Here is a 21,844-nt window from a genome sequence, read left to right as displayed (position 1 = left end):
TAAAAACAGACAGCAAGTATCCAAGAAAGTTACAAAGAAGTACCTGCAGAAAATACAATAAGTATCACAACTGTCATCACATTTTTGTTGCCTTTCAACTTTATTTAGAACTGTTATATGAAATAAATGAAATGTCACACAAAATCTGTATCTTCCTTATTCTATTAGATATATTTTAAATGGAAATAAGTATTTTGTGAGTGTTTTAAATTTTGAACTATCTATATTCGAAACTTTAAAATATGATATTTATAAAAAATTCTTTTATATAGAAATTGTTTAAAACCACCTTCTTTACCTTACAGTTCGGAAGGCTAAAATGGTCAATACAAGCTACTTAAACATAATGAAAATGATTGAACTTTTCCACATTTTAAAAAAAATTTTTTTTAAGACACCCTGTATATATATATTTATTATATATATATACATATACAATAAAAATATATATATTTCTTTTGAGACACCCTATATATATATATATATATATATATATATATATATATATATATATATATATATATATATATATATATATATATATATATATATATTTATTATATATATACATATATAATAAATATATGGGTCATTCTCCTGAAAAGTAACATTTTCAATAGTTAATTTTATAAAAATTAAATATTAAATTTTTTAAACCAAACTTTTTGTGGTTATAGCTTTGAGTATATGTAATCATTTGAAAGTATTCACACAACTCGTCCAATGTCAGTTTACTAAAAAAAAATATAAAACTTATAGTATAACCCACAGACGTGACAACTTTACCACAGATGTGACGTTAAGAGTAATATCACTTATGCTGTAACAGCTATAAGTGTTGTTAAAGTAGTTTTCAAAAATAATAATCATCTACTATCAATAGTTTTTATTAGCTAACATGAAATAGTATATGGTACAAGTTTTTAAAATTTTGTTAGTGTATTTTGTACGTATATTAGCAAATGTTTTTAAATGGTAAATCTTGTGGAAAACTGTATTGCCCCCTGTTGTTGAGGTTTGGCTGGCACAATATAAACACTACATCGCCTTTATCGGTGACAGAGATGTCATCTTTCTCCGGAAACGTGAAAAATTCCTGGCCATATCTTCCCAAAAAATTTATGACAAACTCATTTCCATCTGCAGCTAAGGCTTGAATTAACCCAACATAGTATTTGACAATTTTTTAGGAAGTTTGAAACTTCACAATCACAAAGTCATTCATTTTAATAGACAAGGTGCCCTCCTCACAATCGCCGTAAACACTGTGATAACTTAGTCTTGTCTTTTTCTTTTTACATATACTTGGACCTTGGTTTTCTTGTGCCAAACCTTTGGATATTGTTCCTTCAGCAAGTGCTTTCTTCCTTTTCAAGGATCGTTGACCTGGTAAAGTATGTTAAGGAATTTTTTAAAACAGAAGCAAATAAAATTATTTATAAAAAAAAAATTACAAAATTAAATAACAGTTAAATATAGTTTTTGATGCACAACTTATTTCAATATTTTATGAAAATACAAGGCTCGCTGAAAAACTAAATATTAATGTTCAAACATTCTTGATGGCTAAGTACCTAGAACATTTAAGCAATGCAAAAGTTTGCAATATTCAATATGAGCCAATATAAATTTATACATTAAAAGGATACGAGGATGAAGATCTGTCTAAGATTCAGTAGGGATTAGTACTTCTCCAATACAATAGTGATTGCATTTTGTACCATTGTCACATTCAGTGCATGTCAGCCTTCTCATATACAAAGTTACTTTTTTAGTGGAACTCCAAAACACCTTATGAACTTGTAAAGTCCCCTTGAAAGTTGTTAGGTTTTTGGGTACACATTTCTCATAGAGACTGAAATATGTTTTTTTAATAGTATAGATGGTTATACTTGGACACTTTTCTTTTATTTCTTCAACCGAACAATTATTATCAGGAATATCGTTCCCTTGTCCTATTATGCCGTTCTTTTGATACATCCCCCTATTTCATCAGGGGCACCTTTTCCGTGCCCCTTTTCTTTGAAATGCCATCTCATTGTTTTAGCTCCAAACTCTTTTCGAAAAAAAGTACCTAGCAAATAGAACATGGACTTGTTTCGGTACTGTTAAGAAGCACTATCGCTAAGAAAATGAACTGTTTCAATGATTGGCAGCTTTTCTTTCAAGTCATTAATAACAGGCTTTAAATGTGCACAGATCCCAACAAAGTCGTGTTGCCTGTTTTCTGAAAATGTACAGTAAGATTTGGCCTTTATTTTGTTTTCAGAAATACTGTAATAGTACATCACAACTGTATGGATTGACACTTGGTTTCTTGATCCACCAAAATGGAGCGATTGAATTTCTTTTGAGTATTTGCAATTGTAATTTTCTGAAAAATCACAATGAATGAAAATATCCCTTGGCCCCAAGTTATTTTTTTTTTCTGATGTAGCTTTGTCCTGGTGTTTTATATTGCATACATTCCTCATAAACTTTTCCAACATGTTACTAATAAAATGTAAAAACAACTGTTTTTTAGTTAATGTTAACTCTTCTTTTACAGTTTTGAAACATGTCTTCATTTTACCTTTTACCCAAACTTCAACTCTTTTTAGACCATTGAGTAAAAGTTGCCTGTTGATCCTCAAATTCTTTACAAACTATTTTTTCGTTTAAACAGCATACTCCACATTTTCTTTCTAGGCACAATTCTCTCAGCTCGCCATCACATGTTATACTTTTTAGCAAGTCAGTGGGATATTTAAATACCAACATCTTTAAAGTATACAACTTTTCAAGAACCAAAGCGAAATTCTCATGGTCAATACAAAGACAAGTATCTCGTTTACAAAAGTCTGGTTGAACTACCCAAAAGGGTCTCAATTTACAAAATGTGCTATAAGATGTTGAATTGAACTTGTTTGTTTGTTTAAAGTCAATATACAAATTTAACATTGTATCATTCAATAGTCTTTTCTGTTTTTTCAGTTTGTTTCTTGTTATTGTTTCTATTTTCCCAGCCGTAAGCCTACTAGAACTATCTTTTTATAAAAAGTTTTGTACTTCCATCTTAAGTTTTCGTTGTTTCAGTATATTTGAGAGTTGATGTGTATGGTATGGATTGCGTGGTAAGATATATCTAGAAGTAAGATTGTTAAGGTTTCTTTGAAGTCTGAACTTCTTTATTATTTTTCCTGCAGTCTGTAGAATTTTTGTTTGTATTTATCACCTCTTTGCTTTAACAAATTGTTTTTTTCTACTAATTTTTGGATTTTTTTCTTTAACCCATCTCTATACACTCTACGAACTTTTAGCCCGCTGCTATTTCTGGAACTAGATTCTTGACTGGGACCAGGAAATACATTAAAGTCTAGTTCATTGTCGGTAGGAATATTTACAATTGGACCTTCAGGTGGTGTTGACAAATATTCAATTAGTTGTTGTCTTTTCTTTTTCATTTCTCGACTTCTTTTGGTCCTTTCCTTCCAACCTTTTCTTACTGATCTTTTATCCCTTTCTGAAAGTTCATGAATTTTCTTCCGTGTTGCTTTTTTTCTTTCTGTCTTTTTGTTTTTGTTCTTCATACTTTGCTGGGTTTTCAGCTTTCATCTTCTTCCTCGCCTTTCTCATACTTAATTTTTTCAACTCTCTAGTTTTTCTATCTTTACCATCTTTGTAATCTATCAGGCTAGAAACATTTATCTTTTCTTTAATAATTAATCGGCTAAATGAGGAAAGTTTTAAAATATTAAAAATAGTATAAATAGACATTAAAAAATCCATATACAAGTAAAATTGTTATTTGTTGTCACGTCCGTTCCACTAGTGTCACGTCTGTTGCTTCCTGTATTCCACAGATGTGACATCCACAGACGTGACAGATTAAAAGAAAAAGCCTAAAAGGGGTGCTATTTTTTGAGGCTAGGACTCTGTTCCCCTTGGAGTAAACATGTCCAGGTAATAGCTAGTAATTAAAATTATTGCTTATAAAAATGTAAATTTATATACTCTATAAATGTTTGCCACAGATGTGACACACTCACACTAACAAAATCAACTTTTAAAGCTTCAATGCTTATTAACACAAAACAACTCCACCAAACCTTCCTTCAATTTTACTCATTAATAAAAATGTCTGATATTTCAGCTAGGGCAGTAACAGAGAGCACTACTGCTTCATCCTACAGCTTTTTTTGATGCTAACAACTCTATCTACAGACGTAACACTTGAGCTGGTGACACGAGCTTCAATCACATAAAAGTTACTTTGAAAATATGTATAATATATATATATATATACCTACTAATAAATATTAATTTTATGAAATATATTTTGTCAAAAATAAAATTTTAAAAAATTTTTCCGAGCACAAGCTGCTATTGAAGAAGACCTAAATTTCTATCCAGACCAGCAAACATACAGGTAATAATATCAATTATAACGTAGCCTTTTTGTAAATTTCTCTATATTAATCAAATTGTTAGTAATCAAACTGCTTTTCTGAAATTTTTTTAGCAGCAATCTTGGTACTTTGCCCCAAAGGTTGCTGTGTTAATTCTGGGAGATCCAGATTTTGAAGAGAAGCTTGCAGTTCTAGACAAGCTGTTGACCTTTGAGGTACCAGATATCAACACTATTTCCAATGGTAAATCTGATGCTGTCCTAGTTTCACCTACCTCTGAGGTAACAGAGTTGATTACAGAGGAAAGTTGGGCTCTGTTCAATGTTCTAGGCATACAGGACGAAATTCCTACCTGGAAAACAGATTTAGCTGCTGGAAAGCTGGAGAAAAATGATTGCTATGTATCATTTTGCGAGTTTGTTAAATCTTTAAATGTTACAAATGACTCAGCAGAGCGGAATATCAATCTAATACAAAGATATATCAGATAATCAGTGCATTAAAGGAGGACAAAAGGCAAGATATACTGCTAGTTGTCAGATAGCACAGGGCGTTAGTATCATTAGAAGCTGACCAAAGTGCACTGGCAAAATTGTAAAAAGTCTGTTATAGTAACAATATTTGATTTTAAATTAAAAAATACCTTTCCTTACTTATTTTTTCTTCATTTTCAAAAAGAATATTTATTTTCAGAAAAAAACAATGATTTCTCGTATTTGCATAAAAACCTAAAATCATCTTCTAGCACTAAATATGGTCCTGGAGAGGTCAAATTTGGTTTATAAAATTCTTTTTATGTATAGAACAGGTATTTATACCGCGACCTTTCATTTCTGAAAATCGCGATATTTTGGCATAGCCTACTATCCAGCCATTGTCGAAATGACCAAAAGAAATACTAAAGTCCTTAAAAATTCTTGAGGAACTTGATTTAGAAGATCATCAACTGACTTTAGTTAAGGCACTCAAAAAGTGGGCTCAATCATTTGAACTCGTTGCCTTGACTTTTTTCTGCTTCAAGGCTCTTCCATGTGTCAACAATGTCTGCAGAATATGATACAGAATGGATACAGCTCAAAAGACAATGGATGTGTTTTTGTTCATGTTGTGTTCTCCATCTCCTTTTAGTGATAAAGAAAAACTTAGTCAGCAAGAAAAATGAAAAGTCTTAGCAAATCTCTACATAAATGATGTAAAAGAAGTGGAATTGATTGAAGTAATCCGTCAATGTTCTGAGGCAATCAAATATTTTTGATCGCCTTACATCTAGTGTCTTTTATTTTGTAAGGTGCTTCAAAAATTTTTAAGAAGTTTCAAATTTTAAAGGAGTAGAATAAGTCACTGACAAAAGAATTTAGTTAAAAAAATTAAACTTGTCATATCAGTTGATTTATATAAAAGATAGGCAGGTAGTTTCCTTAATAAACATAGCCCTTCCTAAAACAATTGTAAGAAACAATACATTTTAAAAAGGACCTTGCCAGACCATCGCACAAGACAGACTTGACAGTTACATTTATGTTTTTTCTTGTATAGAAAACCATTTTTTATTTTTTGTTTTAACTCAAAAACAGAATCCTTTTGGGTAATCAGTTACTGAATCAGGATTGGTTTCACGACAATACATATCAACAATAAAAAAATTAAAACAACCAAAGCAAGCTAATATTGGCCACAATTGTTTAGTGAAATATTTAAATAAAAGTAAACCATCAATAAAATTCAAAAAAATTGGTTCCTTTTTCCGTAATGGAAAAATATATCCTTTATACCTGTCTGTTCCAAACTAAGCATAATTAGCATAATTACCAGCACATTTTTCAGCAAAAATTATGCCTCTAAGTGTTTTTAAAACTTGCCTTGCATCTTCGGGAATTCCACACCTTGATTTTGTAATATTTCAAGAAGTTCATTAACTAATTTGCTAGTCCAATTATTTCGAATAGGAAAGTTATAAAGTTGTAGATTAAGTATATTAAATTTTAAGAATTATCAAGATAATCGCTCTCTGTATCACTTGAATGTTTTCCTTTTGAAAAATACAATTCTGCATGAGACTCTGCAATGTCGGAAACTTTCGAGTAGTAAGAACTTGATTTATGATGTTGTATATCAAGTATATATATATATATATATATATATATATATATATATATATATATATATATATATATATATATATATATATACATATATATATATATATATATATATATATATATATATATATATATATATATATATATATATATATGTATATATATATATGTATATATATATATACATATATACATTTATAAATATGTATATATATATATATATATATATATATATATATGTATATATATATATATATATATATATATATATATATATATATATATATATATACATATATACATTTATATATATGTATATATATATATATATATATGTATATATATATATATATATATATATATATATATATATATATATATATATATATATATATGTATATATATATATATATATATATATATATATATATATATATATATATATATATATATATTTATGTATAGTATATCATATACTCAGATTATTTCTTTCAATATTTTTTTAGGTTATTTTTTTTTTTTTAGATTATTTGTTTTAATATTTGTATCAATTTCAATATCTGTATCAATATTAACACGATTCTCAAATAATAGATTACAACAGCAAGAATTTCACTGTGTCACGAAATAACATTTAATTCGAACCTCTTTTCCCGAGAAAAACCTTTTGGGGTATGATAATACAAGTATGTAGGAGTACTATAGCGTTTGTTTTGAAATCTTTCATAATCGTCGGTGAAAGAAAAATTGATTTGAAATTTTTGATTTTAATGCTCTGAACAGTTACATTTTTTATTGAAAAAATGTGAAACTTAATTTAACATATTTATTCTATAAATAAACAGTATAAATCAGGTAAAAAAAGATTATTCTTATAAATATAGTTCTTAAAAATTGATGTTAACAGGTAATTTCTTGTATATGTTAAAATACAGTATTCTAACAATCTATTTTCTAATTCTATTTTCTTTACAAAGATGTTTAAAAGAATGCTTGCTGTTGTATTCAATCAAACGAATTAAAACATTTTTTAAGGTTAGTTCCGGATAATTACTGGGCCTTTCAAACCGTTGCCAGTGATGATTGAAATCATGATGAAGTGTTTCTGTTACTTTCTCTGAATAGATGCCAGAGTGAGTTAAACAGATTCATTATCCGATTTTTATAATATAATGATGCTACATTCTATTGTTAAAAATAATTAACTGGTAACTAAATTTATTGAACTCACTGCTTTTAAAATTTTCTACAAGCTAAGAAAAAATATTTAGCTATATGAATGCAAATTATTTTTATCTCAATTTGGTTTGTTATCTTTAATGTCTATTGTTCGGCTCTTTGAAGCATTTGTTATTTTGCTTTTTAAATAAAATATTTTCAATATATTGTGATGTCTTTTAAAATAAACTAAAGTTTAATAAAAGCCAACATGAAATAACAGCATTAAACAACACCGACAAGCTGCATCATGACAGCAACAGAAGTATGACAACAGGTTACCGAAAGCAGGTAAATTGTTTTCCAGCTGTTTTTTTATTTTTATTTTATTTGAAGTGTACTTATCTGTTACAATTTTTATTTTAGGTTTGTCATATGACGCATCAATGCAATATAATAGATCAAAGTTGACATATTTTTTTCAATTTGTTATACATGTTTGATTGTAAACTAAATTTTTTTTGTTTGAAACGTATTTGTACTCAATTGCTTAGTTATTCATAACAAACTTTGTTATCTTTAATAAATTTATTTAGTAGTGTGCATTTAACGTTTTTTAGACAATTTTCTTTTTTGAAGAATAATAAATCAAGGTGATACCAAAAAATTAATAACTCCAGTATAATATAAGTTAACTTCATATTAATCTCAATGGTTAATTAAAGTTCATGTTATAAAAAATATAATAAGAATGTAGTTTTAGTTTTTTGTCAAGTTAAAGCATAATGAAGTGTTATTATTTTGTGTCAGTAACTAAAAAGGTATTGTGTTGAACTTAGGAATGTCTAGGAAAATGGTTCTGCCTTACACTGCCTTACATTGATTTGACCTATGTCAGTTGTAAATTACTCAATTAATGTTAAATAATTAGTATATTATTTTACTTCTTCATACTTTTCATGTTAATTTTACAGATGGTTCAATTTTTTTAATATGAAGGCGTTTTTCTAAAAGGGTATTAGTTAAGGTTTCGCAGCTTTAAATTGTAGAAAACAGCCACTATAAATTAATTATGTAACAGACGGACCATAACCCGTATTACGGGTTGCTTTCTGCTAGTTGTAATTAAACTTATTTAAATAAAAGTTTTACTTTGATTAAACTTAATTAAAAACATACAAACTGAATAAAAAAAGTACCCGTACAGCTTTCCCTTGATATTTATGATGCTTTTCAAAGTTTCTCCTCAAAACAATATAGTTCTCTTTTTCAGATTTCTCAAGCAAAACATTAGGTAAGGAGAACTCGTAATATGTGCATATATAAAATATGCAAAATATTCCTCCATCCAAGCAAGTTTAAGATATAAAAAAGACTTTTTTTATATATAACATTTTCAAAAACTTATGAGGTAATTTATAAGTTTATAAGTAAATGTTACATATATTGTTACAAATAAAAAAAATGAAAATACAAAAGGGTCATTTTATATGAAATCATCAAAATAAAAAAAAAATTTTTTTTGATGATTTTATATGAAATATGAAATCATCAAAAAAGTTCATTAAGGAATGCACGAACTGATTTGTTTTAAGTGACTAACAGTTTGATGATCCTTTGTCTATCCAATATGCCACATCCTTTTTGTCAAAATCCTGTCAGGTACCAGGATCATAACCTCTATTGCAATTACTACTTGATTTTTGTGATGTCATTAATGTTCAAGTAGTCGCCAGCTTGCCATTGTCATCATCTCCTGACACAGACACATACTTATTCACAGTAAGTTCTGCAGACCTTGATTTATTACCATCTCTCTGACCTGTTATTGTTATTACATCACCAGTAACAGAGTCGTTGCATGCAGCTGCTACTGCTACAAAATTATCAGAATGTGCAGCATTATTGTCCGTATTTAACGAGTTATCTTAAAATTAAATTTACTTTAATTTTAAGATAACTCGGTTACAATATGGAAAAGGAGAGATAACACATATATTTTTAGGTGGTCCTATACTAATAAACACAAAATTTTCAAAATGCATTCAAATTTTATGATTTTTAGATAAGATATAGCATTTTTTATTTAAAACAAATAAAGAAAAAAAAATAAAAAAAAGATTTTGGTCAAGATTTTGGGTCCATGGACCCTAAACATGAATTACGAGCAGCGATAAACAGCTTGTGAACTAATAATGGTGTGATCATAATATTTTTACAGCTTTTTAATAACAGATGCTACGTTGTAAAAATGAAATAATTAAACAAATTATTTTTGATTTTATAAGGAAACCGGTTTAAGAGCTAAAAGAAAAATGCCCCAAAATGGTTTTGATTGGACGCTGAATTTTTGGAACCGGTTAACTAGCATAAATTATTTTGGTTGGGTTAATTTACTATATGTTATAAACAACACCTGAAAATTTCAACACAATCAGGCAAACCAATCACAAGATATTTATCGCAGTGTGCAAAAAACTCATATTTTGAGAAAAACACAATTAAAGACTTTTCATGAGAAAAATAAAAATTATATATAGAAAATAACAGCAAAACAATAACACTAGCACATTTTGAAAATACAGAAAAAATAAAAATGTAAAAACTCAAAGATAATTTGAAAAGTATTTAACCAAAACAGAATTATTCAATCAATATTAAAAATATTTAATGTTATGATACAATATAATTACATTGACAAAAAATTTACATTTTAGAAAAAAAGTAGCAAAATAACTTAAATCTAAAATATTCCTGCTTCATAAGATAAACGGCAACGCTTCCAAATGATAACATCAAAACAAAACTTCAACATCGGATGAACAACATCAGCTACTCAATTAATGTCATAATCATTTTCTTGTATCGGTATGTTAAGATATCGAAATTCATCAGCTGCATTTTTCATTTCACATCAGCTACTCTTTGATATATGATATAAATTTTATCTCGAATACCGTTAAATGAACTAACGTTCATTGGAGGAGCTAAGTTCATTAGACCACAAAAATTTTCATAAACAATCTGTTGCTAAGGCCGTTCATGCAGTTGCAGTAATTTAGTAATTGCAAAAAAATTGCAGTAACTCGTCTTAGTACCCCTTTCCATGCGGTGCCCTAAGCACGTGCTTAGTGTGCTTAATGGTTAATCCGGTACTGTATATAGTATGCATATATATATATATATATATATATATATATATATATATATATATATATATATATATATATATATATATATATATATATATATATATATAAGATTCATATTTATATATAAGATTCATATTTAAGTTCAACATGATCAATGAGTAAATATGCCTAATTACATTATATATAAATTAAACAGAAAAGAAAACAATTAATAGATGCTGAATGACTGTTAATATTTTGAGATTAAAACTAAACATGAAACAAATACGTACATACACACATGCACTCTTACATACATACATACATACATACATACATACATACATACATACATACATACATACATACATACATACATACATACATACATACATACATACATACATACATACATACATACATACATACATACATACATACATACATACATACATACATACATACATACATACATACATACATACATACATACATACATACATACATACATACATACATACATACATACATACATACATACATTCATACATTCATACATTCATACATACATACAGTTCAAAATACTGATTATAGTTTTTAAATTTGCTATATTTTTCCACAGATACAGTATTGTGCAAATTAGTTCGGACAGTGGTTGAAATAACACAATTATTTGCCACATTGAAGTTTTATAAAAAAAAAACATGCCAATGGTACAAAATATGATATAATTAATAGGAGATATGACCTCCTTTTGCTTTTACAAGCATTTGAACACGATTTGGCATGGATTCAACCAAAGTTGAACACATTTTAGTCACTTGCTCATCATGATACCAGGTCCTAATTACAGCACTAATTAGCTTTGCCATTGTCAAACAGTCTTCTTTCAGGAGTCTTTGTTTGATTATAGCCCATAAATTTTCAATAGGATTGATGTCTGGAGAATTTCCAGGCCAGTTTAAAATCCCCAGTCCACTTTCTTCAAAGAATGTGCTCATTTTACGTGAAGTATGGCATGGTGCGTGATCCTGCTGAAAAATGCCATCTCCATCAGGAAAGTCCCTTGTCATACTAGGAAGCAAATGAGTCTCCAAAATAGCCTTGTATTTATCACTATTCATCATTCCCTCTACGTTAATGAGTCGTCCAAGGCCTTTAGCACTAAAACTACCCCAAAACATCTTCTTAGTCGGATGTTTGGGTGCTTGTTTAATATGTCCTGACCGAAGCGGTTCACCTTTGCTTCGTCTCACATACTTTGACCTGTAGCCACGGACTTCAAAATGCGATTCGTCGGAGAATACTACTTTTTCCAGTCGTCTGCTGTCCATTGAGAATACCTACGTGCCCATTGAAGACGTTTTCTCTTCATAACCGATGTCAATAACTGTTTCTTTAGAGGTTTTCCGGAAAATCTGCCAACTTCAAGGAGCCTTTGTCGGACAGTTGAAGAAGAAATATTTACGCCTGATGTGGACAAATCTCTCTGAAGGTCTGAACTTGTTTTCTTAGGATTCTTTATACTTTATCTGATAATAACTGTATCATCGCGAGGTGTTGTCTTGCGTTTTCTTCCACATCTTCCTTGTCGCAGTGTTGAAGATTCACCAGTGTTTTTTTTTCTTTTCATGATGTCACCAACGGTTAACTTGGCCACCTTCATTTTCTTTGAAATTTGTCTAATGCTCAAACCAGCATGTTCTTTAAGAGCTGTAATGCTTGCACGTTTCTTGGGAATGATGTCCATTGTGAATACGAGGTGAATAATCCGTCACAACCTCCGTCACAACCTTTCTGCACAAAGCCTGGAGTAGCACTGAAGCCACTGATGCGTTTGCAAGAATGTCTTCCCGGCAGCAAAGAGTTGCATGACACCTCTAGACTACAGTGAAACATTTATTTATCTGAAAAAACAAGAGAATCTTTAGTATCATAGCTAAAAGTTGGGCTTATTGTGAAAATTATTCCAATTTTGCCACTGTCCGAACTAATTTGCACAATACTGTATTATGTTTATGAATAGGCAATATCGTTAGGTCTTGCTTTCTATTAATTTCATAAAATAAACTCATATGATCACTTTTATGATTAAAATATATCTTTCAGCCAAATGAGCAAGAGTGCATATCTATGCATATATTTTTATATATAATATATAATATATATAATATATATATATATATATATATATATATATATATATATATATATATATATATATATATATCAGTTAGTAGAAAATCACTTCACAAAATTTTTTTCATTTAACACTGTGTTTCATCAATATACTCATCAGAAATAAATGATCAAATTTATAAAACTTCACATTAGGAGGGGATTTAATGTAACAAGGAGGGGATTTAATGTAACCATTTTTTGAGCTGATTTGTTTTTATAGTTTTTTAGGAGAAACTTATTTTTGTGCCTGCATTTAGAAATCAATTCCGAGTTTTTGTTTGAAAAACATTTTTGGTTTGCATGCACAATTATTTTAAATTTTTCTTGTAGACATAGTATGCATTTTTTTAAATATTGTTATATGCAGGCGCTGTTTAAAGGATAGACAAAAAACGGAAAAAATTATAAAAGGTTACAATAATGCTTTGTTAAGCAAAAAAGAAATCCTAACTGAAAAAACTGCATAAACTTGTAATTGTTAACATAAAAACATTTGTCTAATGAGTGGAAGTTGTTTATCAAAAAACTTGGTATATAAATGTTTTGTTTCCTCTCAGAATGTACCTGATAAACAATATTTTGGCATAACAGAGGCTGAACGTGAAAAATGTTTTGCCAATCATAAGCAATCCTTTAAAAATAAAAAGCATTCAAAAGACGCCATACCGTAAAAAAATATAACGGATTTAAAAGATGCAAATATTGAAGGTTTTATACTGAATTGGTGCAACTGAAGCTAACTTTAGTTAGTTAACTAATTGTATTTCGATAAAAAATTTTTATGTAATTTATTACAAGGCGGGAAATGCTTATCGGCTAATTTTAAAAACACTTTTCCTATGCAAGTTAAAACATTTTTGCTATATAAGGAATTTGTGGGGGAGGAGGGAGGGGTTAAACCAAATTACATTTCTAGTTTTATTTCGCTTTTTTGTATTCTTTTTTCAGGGTCAAATTTTAATTCAAAATTTTCAAAACTTTATTTATTATTTTCTTATTAATTTTGTCAAAACTAAATTTTTCCTACACGTCCAATCTCACTTTTTGAAACAATAACCTACAAAGAAGCTTGTTTTGAAAATTTTGTTTATGGTCTTTTCGTGTAACGAAGGCTTGGGCAGGGGCAGTTGATTCGATTCTGTTATCAAGGTTTACTTTTGTAGCAATACTTTGCGCTTCTAAATTAATTGTATTTTCAATATATTTAAAAAGCAGAAGTAATCAACTTTTTGGACATGTAAGTAATCAATTTTTTGGACATGTAAGCAAAATTTAATTGGACAAAATTTATAATATTCTTAGAAATAAATTAAATTTGCAACAGTGGAAAAATACCACTGGTGTTATAAATTGGTTCACCATAATCGAAAATAAAAATGAATGTACATTTATTTAATTTGACTTTAATGATTTTTACCCCTCAATAACTGCAGAAAAGCCTTACTTTATTTTAATAAGGAAACTTAAAAGAAAAACAAAAATGACTGCTTTGATGTAACAAGAAAGAAAAACATACATGACTGCTATGATGTAACAATGGGTAGTTACGACGGAGCAGAAATTTGTGAATTTGTTGGACTACATATATTAAATTTATTAAGTAAAATAATCAATATAAAAGATTTAGGCCATTATTGCGACGATGGTTTAATAGTAATGCGTAAAAAACCCGGTCGATAGCTCAATAAAGTTAGAAAGATATTATAAAAATTTTTTAAAATATTGGTTTTCAAATTGAAATAAGCATAAACATAAAAATTGTGAACTTTCTTTATGCAACATTTAATCACTCTGAAAGTTTATATAAGTCTTTCAAAAAACCAAACGATAAATTATTGTATACTTATATTAACTCAAATCATCCCCAAATTTTAAAACACATTCCGATTTCAATTAATAACAGGCTAAACCAAAACTCCTCTAATGAAAATGTATTCAGTTCCTCCAAACGATATTTGAAGATGCCCTTTAAAAAAAGTGGTTTTGAAAATTTTGAACTAAAATTTGACCTTGAAAAAAAGAATACAATAAAGCAAAGTAGAACTAGAAATGTAATTTGGTTCAACCCCCCATATAGCAGAAATGTTTTCACAAATATAAGAAAAGTGTTTTTAAAGTTGATTGACTTTTACCAAAATGAGCGGCTGGCCGTTTATTTTGACAGAAACACCTAGCGTTTTCAGTCCAGTCAACTTGGATTACTGCAATTTCAAAATTATTACTCATCGATATTTCCTTCAGTTTCTTAAAAATAGTTGATTCGTTTTTCTTTACAAATGCGTGTTTAACGAACTTATCACGCATCGCTTATATGTGTTGAATGAGTTCTGTTACATTAGACTTCATTGAAAATTTGTCGATGTTCGCATATGTTTTAGTTTCAAAATTTCTCCATTCGTCTCAGGATACATCGAAACCAAATGTGTTAACAGTTTGCAAGAGTTTATCGAATTGTTTTATTCTTTTGCATGCAACACGTTTGTCGTAAGGGCAATCGTATGTGTACGGTTCACAAACAAAGTTAATTGTCATTTCAGATCCAATTTTAATTGAAGACGCTTTAATTGATTTGCTTAATGGATTTAAGGCAAATCCTATATTTTTATGCAAACTACAAACGCAAACATTATGCGAAAATTTTGTAACATAGCGTGGACGAAGGTCGCAAAATTGGTTGAGTCCAATTTTTATGTGCTGATGCTTTTCCTTGAATAACTCGAAAGCTTCATTTAGTATATAATATAAATGACGTATCGAAATATTGTTTGTATTTCCGTCAGATAATTGAATTATAGTGACATCTTTTTTGTTTGGTGATATTTGGAAACTTCATCTTCATTATAAAAGTTTACAATTGCTAAAACATCACTTTCAGAAAGACCATGCACCTTTGAACATGCTGAAGTTAGATCCAAATTTTCTTTACAAGCGGAGCTATTTGAAAGAACAGAAAGAACTTCAGCTGGTTTTTTCTTTGAATTTGGTAGTGCTTTTTTCAATGTTTCAATGTTTCAAATACGTTTTTAAAAGAAGAGCTAAGTCTTTAAGATTGATTTAAAAGTTTCTTATTAGAGCGCAACTTTTTACTTCTAATTTTGCATTACCAGTGTATGCTGCTTTATTATTAGGATTGGGTTTCAATTTTTCTCGATATCTCTAAGATCTAACTCTGAACATTTTTTTCTTTTTATCGGCATTCCGAAAAACATAATTAGCTTGGTATTCTGCATAAGGTATTTTTCTTACTTCTAATTTTAATTCCATTTCTTAAAAATTTACAACTTTATAAGAAAATGTCGACATAAATCCAATAATTTACTAATAATAACTAATAGCCCTTCACAATACTAAAATGCAAAACTTATTCAACCAAAACCCAGAACGAAATCTGAACACTTGAATGATATTTTGACTTCATTACCACGCTATTTCATAAAACGCTAATTATCCCGATGATGGGTTCAATCAAATCAAATCAAATATATTTCGAAGTAGTTATATCATCTTAAGGAAATTTACAATAGTACAAGTACTAATATAAAGTAAATATCTGAATATACAACATAACCTTATAGTCATTGATGAACTAGTAATAATAACAGATAACAATAATACTAATTATAATAACAATGATAATAATAACAACAACAACAGTAATAATAATAATAATAAAAATAATAGTAACAAAATGATAACAATTATAATAAAAAGAGAATTTCATAAATAAGGACAATAACAGCAGCAACAAAAATTTAGTGAATAACGATAGTGACAACAAACATTTAGTACAAAGTAGAGAATGGTTGATTAAAAAGATATAAATAAATAGATAGATGAATAAAGAATGCCAAACTATTGGTACTAATATTAATAATATTAGAATGAAAAAGTTTCAAAATGGCAGATAGAAAAAAATTTCAAAATGTTAAAAATATCAAATAAAAAACTGAAGGATCACGAATTGATATAGATAATAAAAATTCCAATATTAATTTGAAGAAATATTTGATTGTATTTTTTTAACAAATAATTAAAAAGCTTGACTTTGAATTCAGAGATTGAATTAAGAGATTTTAGATCAGGATGTAGTTTGTTCCATGAGGTAATAGATTGATATTTAATGGATTTGTTTCCATATTTAGCAGAGTGGTGTTTTGGAATAACTCAGTTTATGCTACTGATGGAGCGAAGAGGATAGTGACTATTTGTACTTGTAAAGAAATTGTTGAATGATAGGGGAAGGTTTTTGTGATGATAACTCCAGACAAATTGGCAGTTAAAAATTATCACAAGGTCTCTTAATTTTAAAATATTGGAAATTAGGTATACCACAATAGATTTAAAGTTATTGTACTGAAAATATATTATTTTCAAATCTTTATTTTGGAGATGGGACAACCTTAAAATGATTTGCTTATAGGTTTGTTCCCATACTTGACATGCATATCTTAGATGGGACCCAAAAATATCATTATATATATTTAGCAGAGTTTCTAGATTTACATAATGGCGGACTTTGGCTAGCATTCCATTAGATCTGCTGAGTTTCATTGCTAAGTCATTCAGATGGCCTCGAAAAGAAAGATTAGAATCAATTTTAATCCCAAAATACTTAATAGAGTCAAAAGGAATAATTTTTTGTCCGCTTAGCCTGAAATTTAAGTGCTTATTAATTAGTGCCAGATTGGATTTAAAGATGATCAGCTCTGTTTAGTTAGAATTGAGAGAAAGTTTATTAGAACGAAGCCACTGAACAAGATTTCCAAGATCATGATTAATATATTAGTTGATTTTTTTAAGTGATTTGTCAACCAGTAGCATGTTAGTATCATCAGCAAAATGGTAAGCAGTTGCAAATTTAAAAGAAGTATTTAAGTCATTAATAAAAAGAAAAAAAAGGAAGTGGTCCTAAAACGGAACCTTGTGGGACGCCATTTGAAAAATTCTGAAAATCAGATTTAGTGCCATTAATGGAAACAAACTGTGTTCTGTTATGGAGACATGAAGTAAACCATTTGAGTGGGATGCCTCTGATTCCATAGTATTCCAATTTTGTGATGGAGTGATGGAGTGATCCACAGTATCAAAAGCTTTTTGCAAATCTATAAACACCCCACATGCAAAGTGCTTATTATCTTGAGCTTTTCTAATCTTCTCAGTAATTTCAATAAGTGCGAGGGTTGTGGAATGTTTGCTTCGAAATCCATATTGATGTTGGTACAAGCATTTAAATTTTTCTTGAAACTTGTATAGCCTGTTATGCATAGTCTTCTCAAAAAGTTTGCTTAGGTTGGAAAAAAGAGAAATGGGTCGATAGTTAGAAAAGTCTGGTAAGGAGCCTTTTTTATAAATTGGAATGACTTTAGCTACTTTAAAAACTTCAAGGAATTTGCCACTTTTAAAAGAATTATTTATAATAATGCTAAGAGGTTTGGAGATTTTGTGAAAAGTAAGTTTAAGAAAAAATGTAGGTATGCTGTTAGGTCCTTAACTTTTACCACTTTTAAGAGCATTATTAATAAGACTAGATACCTCATCTTTACTCAAAGGGTCAATAAAAAAAGAATTAGCTTTAGGCAAATTAAAAAAGTCACTATAAGTACGTTTTGATGGCATAATTTTATTGAGTAGTTTTTCACGAATAGAGACAAAGTAGATATTAAATATATTTGAAACAGTGGCATGGTCTGTCATGATATTTTCGTTCAGATTTAGCTGAGTAGGTGTTTTATGTAATGATGCTTTAATATTTATGATATCTTTTATGCCTTTCCATGCATTTTTTATGTTTTTCATGTTGTTATTAAAATATGTTATGTAGTACGATTTTTTACTACTTTTTAATAAGTTGCTAATTTTATTTCTATAGAATTTAAATTTTGTGAAAAGTTCATTAATTAGTATTAATGTTTTTACATCTTGCAAATTTTTTATAGAGTTTGTTTTTTACAGAAATAGATTTAAGTAAGCCTTTAGAGATCCAGGATTTAGATTTAAGTTTGATTTGATTTTTAGTCAAAGTTTTATAGGAGGCACATTGGTCTAAAACTTTATTAAATGATTTTAAAAATTGATTGATGGATTCATTAATATTGTCATCATTTTTAATCATAAGCTCCCAGTTGATTTTAAAAATTTCTTGAATAAATTTGTTAGATTCAAATTTTTTTAGACATCGTCTAGAAATTTTAACTTTATTTTGTTGGTTGGATGTGCCAGGAACACAGACAAATTGTGCCATTTGATCCGAGATAGAAATAGTTAGGTTACCTGAGTGACTTCAGTGACTCATCAGCTTTTAAACTATAACTATAAGTTAATATAATGCTTTTTAACCAATTTGTTTTGAATAGTGATGAAAAGTTTACATTAAAATATAGAATTTCTAAAAAAACATTGCCTTAAAGTCTAATTTCCATGTGATAATTAAACATTTTTTGCTTTTAGTTCAGTGATGCAACCTAATTTTTGTAGATATATTTGTGACAAAAAAGCACTTGAATTATTTTTAAAGAGTAAAAGCTTTTTTACTCAAGACATTTATATAATCTCAAAGACTCTTTCTAAACAAAAATACGGATATGTTTTGTTTAAAATGTTGCAACAGCTTGCCCTTAAGTTTTACTCACTTTTTCGAATAATAAAAAAAAAGCTGCTATCATTCATCAAATTTATTTACTCGGTTTAAATATTTTCTACTCAAAATTTATTTTAACAACAACTTTAAGGTGTTTAAACTAAAATTAAAGAAAAATTTTTTTTAGGAAAAAGAAACTTTTTAAACACGAAAACTACCTCTTCCATTGTGGAACTAGCCATACATATATATATATATATATATATATATATATATATATATATATATATATATATATATATATATATATATATATATATATATATATATATATACGCACAATCCTTATTGTATTAGGAGCAATATAAAAAGGTGGTAGGACGGTATATAATTTATAAATAGGTGACAGGATGTCAACCTGCCTCACTTGTACATAGTTATATATAAAACACGCAACTATTTGAAAGCTAATAATCTCTTTTTCACTCAACATATAACTTGCAATATATTTATATAAAAAGAATTAAATTGTTTTAGTCATAATACTTTTATTAAATTTGTGGCTATAAAAATATTCATTTGTATTTTTCCAAGCCGATGTCTGAGACTCTAAAGACCAGAGTTAAGGAGCAACTACGTTGCTGCACATTGCTTTTAAGATCTCTGTTCTTGTAGAAGATTTGCGTTTTCGCCGCTTGTTGGTCTGATGTTTTTCACGAATATCTCTAGCATAGAAAAATCTTCTTACCTTTGTAAACAAAATAAGTATACTTTCAAGAAGAGAAAAAGATATTTCTTTATCAATCTGCAATTCAGTACTGTAATATATTTTTTAAATTACTTATACAAGGTGACCAGAAAAAACGGAGACAAATATTTTTAATAATTTTTTATAAAACCAACAAAAATTAGGTAAAACAACGATGAATAATAACAACATGGACCTTCCGCAATAATATACTCAGCCGGTTTCAAAGTGGCTTCCTCCCGCGACGATACATAAGCTCAAACGCGTGTTGAAATATTCAGCGATGGGCCGCAGGTCTTCTGGCGACAATCAATCCATCCCGGCGTAGCGATTGCTTCAGCAACTCCAAACTTATGTGGCGTGTAGCAAAGGCCCTGGCCTCCAAAATTGACCACACGCTGTAATCCGTCGGGTTGAGATCCGGCGATTAAGGCAGCCATTCCGAAGACGCGATGAAGTCCGGAAAATGGATAAGACACCAGTATTAAGTCGCTTTCGCCTTGTGAGCAGGGGAAGAGTCCTGTTGTTACGTCCAATTCACACCGCCAAAGTGCTGTTGGGCCAACGGAAGTACCACAGTCTCGAGAATCTCGCGTCGGTAGACTTCTTGATTGATTTTGACTCCTTGATCCACGAAAACGACGAGAATCTTACCGCTAGCGCAGATTCCGCCTTAGAGCACAACGGACTGCGGATTTTGGCGGTGTTCGACAATGGCCGACGTGCCGGAAGCCTCAGCGGACCAGCTCCTGACGTTTTGGTGGTTGTGCGCCTGCTCGACGGTGAACAGTTTCTCGTCCGTGAACAGGATGTGCTCCCATTGCTGAGCAACGGCCCGACGCTTGAGTTCGAGACATCTCTGGAGCCGCACACGTTTGTTTTCATCGGTGAGCAATTGAATTTTTTGGAGCTTGTAAGGCATGACGTTAAGCTCCCTTTTTGCCATTTGTCGTACCGATTCACGTTTCATTCCGGTTTCACGTGCAATTTTTCGCATGGAGACCCTCGAATTTCGCTTGACTCGCTTCCTGATGATCTGGCGGTTGGCGGACGTGTTGACGGTGCGTCTTCTACCACTTCCTGGACGGCAACATCGTGGCCGAGCTCCTTGAAACGATTGACAACCTTGGACACAGTATGCCTAGGCACATTAAGCAAGCGAACAATATCACATTGTCGCATTCCTTTACGAAATAACTCCAAAATTGCACTACGATTATTTGACATTCTAAAAGTCATATATATTTTAAAAATATCAAACTCAGAACATATATATACTAAACATAAAAACATGGAGAATCCGAAAACCAATAAAACTAATTGGATACCGTAAAAAACTTTATTATCAGGACATATTAAATTTTGTCTCCGTTTTTTCTGGTCACCCTGTAATAACTGAGTTGTTAAGCATTTCATTAACCAGAGCTTTGCCGTTGATAGATGTTACAAAAAATTTGCTTTGTTTACGGAAATTTGCTTCACATTGAATAAAGATATTTTGAGTGTAAATATTAGTTTTAAAAAAAATCACCTCTGTTATTAGTATCAAAATACATAATAAA

The 21,844-nt window shown here is 29.4% G+C and overlaps 1 long non-coding RNA gene across 1 annotated transcript; it reads right to left on the bottom strand.

Annotated features, from left to right (window-relative positions):
* Window positions 1-19,991: 19,991 nt before the first annotated feature.
* On the bottom strand, window positions 19,992-21,743 carry LOC136084365 (uncharacterized). Its single transcript, XR_010640515.1, has 2 exons — window positions 21,611-21,743; window positions 19,992-21,510 (listed from the first exon to the last, which is right to left on the bottom strand). It is a non-coding gene; the product is annotated as an uncharacterized LOC136084365 (long non-coding RNA).
* Window positions 21,744-21,844: the final 101 nt, after the last annotated feature.

Source organism: Hydra vulgaris, chromosome 08, assembly GCF_038396675.1.
Source record: "Hydra vulgaris chromosome 08, alternate assembly HydraT2T_AEP".
Classification (NCBI taxonomy): domain Eukaryota; kingdom Metazoa; phylum Cnidaria; class Hydrozoa; order Anthoathecata; family Hydridae; genus Hydra; species Hydra vulgaris.
The sequence above is the reverse complement of the archived record's forward strand: the minus strand, read 5'-3'. Positions and strand labels throughout refer to the sequence as shown.